General features: G+C 43.4%; 1 long non-coding RNA gene across 1 annotated transcript; it reads left to right on the top strand.

Annotated features, from left to right (window-relative positions):
- Positions 1–5,193: 5,193 nt before the first annotated feature.
- On the top strand, positions 5,194–8,106 carry LOC136508782 (uncharacterized). The gene is made up of 3 exons (XR_010772118.1): positions 5,194–5,772; positions 6,345–7,709; positions 7,805–8,106. It is a non-coding gene; the product is annotated as an uncharacterized lncRNA (long non-coding RNA).
- Positions 8,107–8,947: the final 841 nt, after the last annotated feature.

Genomic DNA, 8,947 nt, shown 5'->3' with positions numbered 1-8,947 from the left:
CGACCACACCGATGCATTTTGTGCTTTTTTCTCAATAGTTCATCAGGTAATTTTGTGCTTTTTTGAGTCCTGTTAAGCCCTGCCTCCAGTATGACCTAAGCAGCAGGCAAAGTTGCTATTACCCAATGGTCAAGACCCATGGAGTCATGGACCATGTTGGATTGGGTGATCTAGTCTCTATTTTGCCTTGGTTTGTGGGGAACCTTGATTTTCTGTGTGAGATCACAGGCACAGGCCATTTGCAGGACTGTCCTCTCCTCTGATAACACATGCATGGTATTGGTATGTATGGTCATGGAGTTGGAGTGGATAGGAGGAGAGTTGTTGAGGGAGGCAAAGCAATCAGTCCTACAGTACAATTTTTAGAGAGAAGGAAGGGGAAGGAGGCACAAGGACATGCATGAGCTTGCTGCTTTGCCTGCCTCTCTTGCTTGTCATTGGCAGTTTGGCATTGCCAATTGCCATGATGGCCGGGCTGGGGGCATATGAGCAGTCCTTTTACTCACAGCACAGGCCGTGCCATTTGATGTATGCCCCTCATCTGGGATCTCATCTGGGGTGAACTTTGCCATCCCCATCGACACTGTGGTACAGTCGGTACCGAGCCTAATAGTATACGGGACCTCTGTGAGCAACAGGTTTTAACTCTATTGTACATTAATCCACTACCTACACTCTACTACCTACACTCTACTGTCTACTGCCTACACTCTATAGCTTGATGCAAATTTTTTGATTTGTGAAAGTTTTTTGAGATGGCTAGCTACTACTTATCCCCTTACTGGTACTCTACTGCTTGATGCAAAATGGTACTTGTATTACCTATTTCTCTCTACCACTGTTGTCTTACTACTGCTGCTACTCTGAATTCAACTGAACTGCTATACTACACTTGGTGAATTTTGAACTGCTATACTACTGATCTATGATGCTTTTGGTGAACCGTAGCATTTGAACCGTCACCTTGTTCTCTATGTAAGTGATGAATTGCGAGTTTCACATATCACCTGCCTTTGAATCGGTCAAGACTACTTATATATGCCACGATGGCTTGTCCTTGTAGGTTGATGGCCTATATATCCAAGGAACTAAAACTTGATGTTATCTATCTATCTCCAATGCATATTGCTCAAAGAGTCATCATTGGTTACCACCTAGATGACAATCATCCAACCATGAAAGACTTGACCAAGCGACAGAGAGAGGTGCACAGGAAGAAACTGATGGACAATGAGAAGTTGAACATTTCAAGGTACATACTAGGAGCAATGAAGAAGATCAGGAGAAATGGGTGTATCGTAGCTGCCTACCACTTTGGGTAAGTCGAAGACATGCCTGTAGAGATAAGTGGGTAGCTAGCTAGTATTATTATTTCTCGTCGTAACCTGTATTTTGTTTCAATGGCGCAGCCAAGGCCTCGAGGGTCACTGGGTTGCATTTATCATCTACCCTCAGGATGGCAGGGCCTGCGTATTTGATTCGTTGAGAATGCCAAACTTAAAAGGGTACAAGGCCTTTGAAGATTGCCTCAGAGTGTAAGTGACTGAACTGTCTTCTCATATGCGTTCTAATGCTCTGCCTAATACTAGTACATTTCGTATAGCGCTTATAAGGAGTACGTGAAGGATCCTGAATGCTATGATCGAAGAACAGAGAATTTTAAGGCTAAGCATAAGAACCGCATCAAAATCAGACGCAACTTTCCGGTAAGTATTTGAAAGGTTTAATTGTGCTTTCTGTTCATAAGCGTTCTAATGTCTGTATTCTAATGCTTGTGTATCAATCATGCCGTGTGCCAAACAACCGGTAAGATCACAAACCTGTGCCTTCTACGTCTGTGAGTACCTGAGTGCAAGCAGTACAGCAACAGTTGGAGGGTGCTCAAGAATGGATTGAACTGGTGGAGAGACGTGCAGAGCACCCAACACTCCTTCAAGCAGACAAAGGCGGACATATGTAAGTTTGTCTTAGACAAATGCGTGCTTGAAGGGAGCACGTTCTTCAATGAGAACAGCCAGCTAGCGATTTTACCAGAGTACGAGAGGCTGAGGAAATGGCCCACGATGATGCGTCCGCAGGATTACTCCTTTGGGCATGTATAACGACTTTAATATGTAAATGTAATGAATTAACGATGACAAGAACGACTAAGTGAATGTATATATATGTATATTATCTCATGTGTAATGTCTGCGTACTTTTTAAGTTTAATCTGTGAAATCTGGATGTGATTTGAATTTGAATTTGAATTTGAATTTGAATTTGAATTTATATGCCTGCTATATTTTTTTTAATTCAGGAAATAATTTACCGAGGCGGGCAAATAATAATGCCTGCCACAGCTAACGAATATAACCGCGGCGAGCCACGAAAGGTGTCCGCCGCGGTAAAATAATATAATTTACCGTGGCGGGCGGTGCAACGTGACCGCCGTGGTAAAAGTATATTTACCGCGGCGGGCACGTTACATCGCCCGCCGCGGTAAATCGGTTAACCGCGACGGGCAAAGCCGCCCGCCGCGGTTAAGCCACGATTTACCGTGGCCTCTAGGCCGCGGCGGACGGCTTTGCCCGCCGCGGAAAATCAAAAACGCCCGCCTCCAGTAAAGTTTGTGTAGTAGTGAAAGTTCATAGAAGGCGATCTCCATTTTCCAGGACGTGGAAACTAACAAGACACTGGGGTGTCATCTTGGTTGGATCAGCGGAGTCAAACAAGTCCTCCACGGAATAATGCCGACGTTGACAAGCCGGCAGCGCCACTGATCGGGGTGCACAACTAACGGAGCCCGCGTGCGCCACTTGACGAGGCCTCGAGCAGCAGAGCACTAGGGGGCGAGCGCACCCGGATGTTCCGGTCAATACACGGCGACGACGCAAAAGATGGGAACACTGCACGCTTCACGGTCCACGCATAATTAGCTAGTTAATAAATATAGTAGTGTTTTTCTTGTTTATTCTCCCTCCGCATTTATCTCAATGACATCTATTTCATTTAGGATTATTCCTACTTTTTATCTTCTCATCTCATCTCCTTTGTTTTTATTATTACCGTGTTTATTTTTAACACTTTCTGTAAACTAATTTTAAATCTAACACTGTTTATTTTTTTTTCAAAACTAACACTTTTGGCCGCGCCTATTGCCATGGCGCGGCGAAAAGCCTGTACCGCGCCATGCATAGTGGCGCAGTGAGAGGGGTGACGTGGCGATGACCGGGACGCTGACCGGTGACGTGGCAGGGTCTGCCACGCCACCGATTTTGGCGCGGCAGTGACGCGCCATAGACCACGGCACGGCAGGACCAAATAAATAACGCCCGCGAGCCGCCCTCCCTCCCGCCTGCCCACGAGCCGCCCGCCCTCCCTCATGCCTGCCCGCAGCGCCGCCGCCGCTGCGCCCTGCACGCTGACCGCCGCGCCTGCCGCGCCACGCACGCCGGCGCGACACGGACGCCCTCACCGCAGTTCAACCCTCACTGAGGTGAAATTTGGTGCCTATTTCTTCATAATCAAAACCCTCGTACCTTCACTACCCCTTTATATTAATCGTTAGCCATTAGATTGAGAGATTCTTTTAAAATATACTTTAGCCATTAATTTATCTTACATTGTATTATTATTTATATACTTTAATTGTTAATTTTCTTACAATGTATTATTAATTATAGCGAAAACAAATGTCTAATTAAAAGACACATGAAATATAAATCTATTTATGTGTTTTTTGTGCACTAGACATACATATATATATATAGCGACAAATTTGGTTGGTTGAGTTTTTATGATTTAAATTATTATATGCTTGTTTTCTTACATGGAAATATTAATCCAAATGATCATTTTACTCAAACATATATTGAAAGCACTAGAACCTCCAAAATCATGCACAACATCGTCGATATGGAACTGCTATGAGTCCATCATAGCATTGTGCGAAAAAAGTAGACAGCTTGTAATTTTAGACATATTAGTACAGAGTATGGGACTAAGTATGACACACATGATAGTTCTCAATCAATTCATCTTAGGGGGTGTTTGGTTCTTTAGTCGTTCCTAAAATTTATGTCACATCAAATGTTTAGATACTAATAAGGAGCATTAAATATAGATTAATTACAAAACCAATTACATAGATGGAGGCTAATTTGCGACACGAATTTTTTAAGCCTAATTAGGAGTGGGGGTTAATTACATAGATGGAGGCTAATTACCGTGGGCTATGGCGCGTCAGCGCCGCGCCAAGACCGGTGGCGCGGCAGACCCTGCCATGTCACCGGTCAGCGCCCTGGTCGTCACCACGTCACCCCTCTCGCCGCACAGGCTTTTCGCCGCACCATGGCAATAGGCGCGGCCAAAAGTGTTAGTTTTAAAAAAAAATAAAACAGTGTTAGATTTAAAATTAGTTTACAAAAAGTGTTAAAAATAAAATAAAAATCCTTTTTTTGTCTAGGTTTAGATTGACCGGTGAAGCTTAGACACCAAGGTCTAATTAAATTTTGTTCCTATTTTCTTTATAATATTTAGTATTTTGTTTTTTAGCCTTCTTTTGTATTGTAAAATAAACATTTATTTGGTTATTGTCTACGTTCTCTTTGTATATATATTTCATCATGTATGATTGTTATCGGCTTAAATAGCGTCCCCCTGTGCTCAAATTCTGGCTCCGCCCCTGGTCGTACGTAGGAGCAAATAAACAGCGAGACGACGACTGTCCTGTAAATGTAAATATAAATAATGTAAAATAATTAAATATAGTCTCCTCATTCGAGGTCAAATTATTGCGTACAGTAATAAAGTTGCCTCACTTTCAAGAGACATAGTAGCACACTACACCACCCGGATGATTGTATTTGTTTCGTGCGATGGCTTGTATATTACTCCTATGTACTTGCCACACGGATTTATTTTCCTGAATCTTTAATTGTTGGCTCTATTTTCTATATCGATATTGATTATTTTGGTCGTATCTGAATCTGATTTGATGATGCAAGAGCTAGAACGAAAGAGGTGCATGTTGCACAAGCGCTATCAGTGCTCAAGTGCCATTCTCCCAACCGTTCTCGACTTAGTTCCACTTTTCCGGTGATATCCGGCCGACGAGCTGTTGACCCGTAGATGACCCGGTGAAACCATGCATACGATGCTATATATTGATGGCTGGCGAAGGGACCAACATATCACACACAATCTTTATACGGCACGCGCGCATGTGTTACTGTCGAGTTCCAACATGTACACGAACATGCGTCGACGTACGTATGGTTGGACGAGGCAATGAACATCGGCGTGCGTCGGTGTCTCTTCACGGCAAGTTGAGGGCGGCGGTGAGAGGCTAGGGTTTCAAGATATGGGTGGGAGGGAAACCTTCAGTTTGGCCTTATTTTTATGGGTCGGATCGACCCGACCCATTTTCATCCATAAGCATATTATCGGGCACACAAAAAAGCGCGGTCAAAGTCGTCCACTATCGTCTGCATGACTGGAGGCATTGCTAATTTAAGAGCGCGGAGCCATGCTGCTAGCAAATCGTGCGCTCATCTGTAGTACTACTAGTATTTTTCTCGATCTAAATATAGCTCTTGGAGGCATACAGCATGTCGACCAGCAGCAACTACCATGCTTGGACGAGGTCGCCCGTTGTCCTTGGTGTAGTTTTGCTGCTGCTTCTTGTGGTCTGCAGCGACGACGGCAGCGGCGACGGCCTCGTCTTCCTGCTGGCAACGGCTACCGAAGGCGAATCAGGAAGCACCGGAAGCAGCGGAAGCAGCGGCCATAGTAAGTGTCCACGGCCACCCAAATCAGGGCAACATCCATTACCCATGCACACATGGTGCGGGTGCGGGTATAACTATTTGCATTAGTTCGTTGCTGCTGTTTTGTAGGAAAATATTTTCATTATAGTAAATCAAAAGCCCGGCCCTCATCGACTTCATTCTTTGGCTACCTATATGAGTTACTAGGTAGCCCCCATGGAAATTTCATAATTATATAATTCTTTCAATGGCAAACCTTAAAGCATTAAATTAAACTAATAATGAGTTAGACTAGACGATTATATGTTTATTTCAACGATGACAACTGTGTCTGCTGCTATATATCTTTATTAAAGTCGAAGGACTGTCTCTTAATCCATGTATAGTACGTGGCGGATTAACAAGATATACTAAGTCATATAAATTGTAACGTACATTAAGGAAACAAGAGGTATTTAATAAGAAACTATATATATAGTTAGAAAAGGAATATTTTTAACTTGCTTTTAGCACATCCACAGAAAAAGGAATGTATAGTATTATATATGAGTAGTTTAATTAAGAAGATTGTTGCACCATCTTTTGTTAACGCAGATCGTCCCCCGGGAACCGGCCCTCCGACACCCCACCCTTACTATTTTATCGGCCCTAAGCGGTACCCCGGGCCCGGGGGGAGCTATACCCGCGGCTTGCATCCCTGATTGATGGGTCCTACGAGAAGCGAGCGGGCGACCCGCCGACGACAGCCCATCATGCTCCAACTGTCTACAGTTAACAGTTTTCTACCACGTGTCCTTTCTGGTGTAAGTGGGAAAATGGTTACGTTTTTTTTTTCTCCAAATAAATGACCAATACTCACTCCTCAGGTGTCCGTTTTTAAATAAGTTTGCACTGCTAGCTGTGTTCCTTGCCTCAAGATCTACAAAGCTAGGTTCCATATTTGATACTGTATGTTTTAAACTGATATATATATATATGCATAGAATTGAATATATATTATTTATTTGTCACTTACGCACAAGCTGTATATGTAGCAGCTTATGTAGCCTTTTATAGCACTAGTAGAGAAACGACCTTTGATCCAGCTCGAAATTTGGCTTTATTCCCGGTATTTTTCGCGCCCGGGACTAGAGAGATGTTTAGTCCCGGTTTGTAGCTCCAATCGGGACTAAAGGTCCCTGCCCAACGGCTACTGCGGTAGGCTTTTGCTGTAGGGGACCTTTAGTCCCGGTTGGTAGCTCCGTCCGGGACTAAAAGTCTACTACCGGCTGGAGGCTCCGTCCGGGACTAAAAATGGACCTTTAGTCCCAGTTTCTGTCTCCAACCGGGACTAAAGGTCCCCTCCTATATAGCCCTTCTTCCTCCCCGAGCCCGAGCCACTTCGAGCTCAGTGTTCTTGCTTCATCGCCGGCCTCTCTTCTTCCTCATCGCCAGTAATCACAAGGTTTCTTTAATTCCTCCATCGATTCTTCGGTTCTAAAGGTTACCAACTTTATACTCTCATGTTTCATCAGTAGCATATCTCATTTTGTGGACTAGATATATGTGGTTTTTTATGGTGATTTTTTTTATTTGTAAGCCATTTAAGCTCAAAATCACTTTAAAGTTTACATATTTAGATGAAGGAAGGTTAAAGTAGTTATTCAAAACTAGTATTCAGCTTTCATTTCTAGCATGCATAGCACACTTCATGGTTTAGAGATATAGAGAATTTTAGAGTTTTTTTTAATTTTATTTGTTTATAAAATGAGAAATTTATATTATATTAAAAATGAGTATAGAGAGTAGATGTCAACTGCTTCCGGGTCCTCGGCCTCTCATCAGGTTCCAAAGCGACTGAGGCCGGACCTGCCTCTCATTGCATGCGGCAAGTGTGAGGAGAAGATTGTGATGGAGTACCGGGTGAGGAAGGAGTGTCCCAACAAGGGCCGTATCTTCTACAAGTGTCCGGATCGCAATGTGAGTTATTTTGTCGCATTTGATGATTATGGTTAATTTATACTTATTTTCATGATGATTGTGATTAAAGTTCTAATTTTTTGTTTTAATTTCAGTGGGATGGCACTGGATGTTCAGGCTGGTACTGGGAGAAAGAGTATGTTGAACACGTGCAAAACTCTCTTGCACAGGCGGCTACGGCGGCTGATGAGACAGTGATCCTGCGGAAGAAGCCCATAGATGTTGAACAAACGCATGATTTGTCTGTTTTAGTTGGGATTAGTCATGAAATCCTTAAGCTGCTGAAGTGCATTTTAGCTTTAGTTTTTTTAGTGGTAGTTGGGATTGTCTACATTGTAGCGAGACTTTCATAAATTAATACCTTGTGTGGTGGCATGCATGTCGTATAATTAACTAATTATGTTCTAGGTTTTAATATGGTATGTATGTCATGTAATGTAGATGAGCCGGCATTGGATGTACAATGCTGATCGCCGCTCCCAAGAGTTCATTGAGGGCGTGCATTCTTTCTTACGTTTGGCCGAGGCAAACAAACGCGATGGTTTCATGTGCTGCCCATGTGCCATATGTAAGAATTTGAAGGAATATGCTAGCTCAAGGAGTCTTCATTCACACTTGTTGAAGTCGGGTTTCATGCCAAACTATATTTGTTGGACGAAGCACGGAGAAACCGGGGTTGTAATGGAAGAAGGTGAAGAAGAACAATGGGACAATGATGACATTATTGCTGAATATGGTGCCTTCAATGAGACTGCAATGGGGGAAGCTGAAGAAGAGGTAGTGGCAGAAGATGAGCCCGCTGATGATCTTGGTCAGGCCATTTGTGACGCACAAAGAGAATGCGAAAGTGAAAAGGACAAGAAATTGCTATACGCAACTTGTGTTCGAGCGCATGCTAGAGGATCACAAGAAATTGCTATACGCAACTTGTGATGCGGGACAGAAAAAGTTGGGTAGCACACTGGAATTACTGCAATGGAAGGCAAAGAATGGTGTATCTGACAAGGGATTTGGGGAGTTACTGAAAATCCAAAAGAAGATGCTTCCGAAGGATAACGAATTGCCCGTCACTACGTACGAAGCAAAACAGGTAGTCTACCCTTTAGGATTAGAAATCCAGAAGATACATGCATGTCCTAATGACTACATCCTCTATCGTGGCGAGGAGTATGAGAAGTTAGATGCATGCCCGGTATGTCATGCATCGCGGTATAAGATCAGGCGAGATGACCCTGGTG

The sequence above is a fragment of the Miscanthus floridulus genome, chromosome 15 (assembly GCF_019320115.1).
Source record: "Miscanthus floridulus cultivar M001 chromosome 15, ASM1932011v1, whole genome shotgun sequence".
Lineage (NCBI taxonomy): Eukaryota > Viridiplantae > Streptophyta > Magnoliopsida > Poales > Poaceae > Miscanthus > Miscanthus floridulus.
This window is presented reverse-complemented; position numbering and strand designations above follow the sequence as displayed.